We start from the raw sequence: 860 nt of genomic DNA on the forward strand, positions 1-860 counted from the left end.
AGCTGGGGTTGGGGGCATAGCCCCCCAGCAATACATATAGCTCTGCGGTTGTTGTATGCCATCATCTTTGGGTCCTTGGCATCGAACTCAGCACTGATCTAGGAAATAGAAAGGTTAGAGTCACCTCGGACTTCCAGACATTGGATCCCCATGGAGACGGCCATCTAAAGACAGTGCAGTAGTGCCTCATATATGTGTGTTGTTCGAGTCCGTGTACATGATTTGCAACATGTACTTTGTGACATCGCTGCTTGGGGAGATGAGGACAATTCCAGCCCCCAAGTCGGCCAACATCCTGGATCTGTCGAAATACATGACCCAATTTGTATAGGCAACATGCTCTTTAGGGACCTCGGTCTCCGTCTATTCGGCAATAAAATCTGCCAACACCTCAGACTTAACAGCCTGATGTGGCTGATATTGGATCTCATAATATAAGAGCTTGATGGTCAACTTCATGATCCGGCATGTGGCATAGTGGTTGTTTCATGATGTTTGGTGGTGGCTCTTAGTTCTAAACGTCCTTAACCAAGTGCGGTATGAGTTTCATAGCTTGATTAAATCTACTATTGGACTGGATTCCTCTGTTCGCTTCTGGATTGATTGGTGGTCAAGAGAGGGGCTCCTCTTCCATTCTTTCACTGCTCTATTTTCTTACTGTTCCAACTAGTCAATCTCCATTTTGGAGCTTGCAACTGCTAGTTAGGGCCTTGGGCTACGCTAGACTTAGTCCCGTGAACAGTTAGCTGATTGGCAGGCCCTCACTACCCCTCTATAGTCACTCTGAGTGAGCCCGAATTAGATCTCCTGGCACCACACCTCTAATAGCAAATTTACCGTTAAAATCACTATACCTTAAG

This window comes from Triticum dicoccoides, chromosome 3A (genome assembly GCF_002162155.2).
Source record: "Triticum dicoccoides isolate Atlit2015 ecotype Zavitan chromosome 3A, WEW_v2.0, whole genome shotgun sequence".
In the NCBI taxonomy this organism is placed as follows: domain Eukaryota; kingdom Viridiplantae; phylum Streptophyta; class Magnoliopsida; order Poales; family Poaceae; genus Triticum; species Triticum dicoccoides.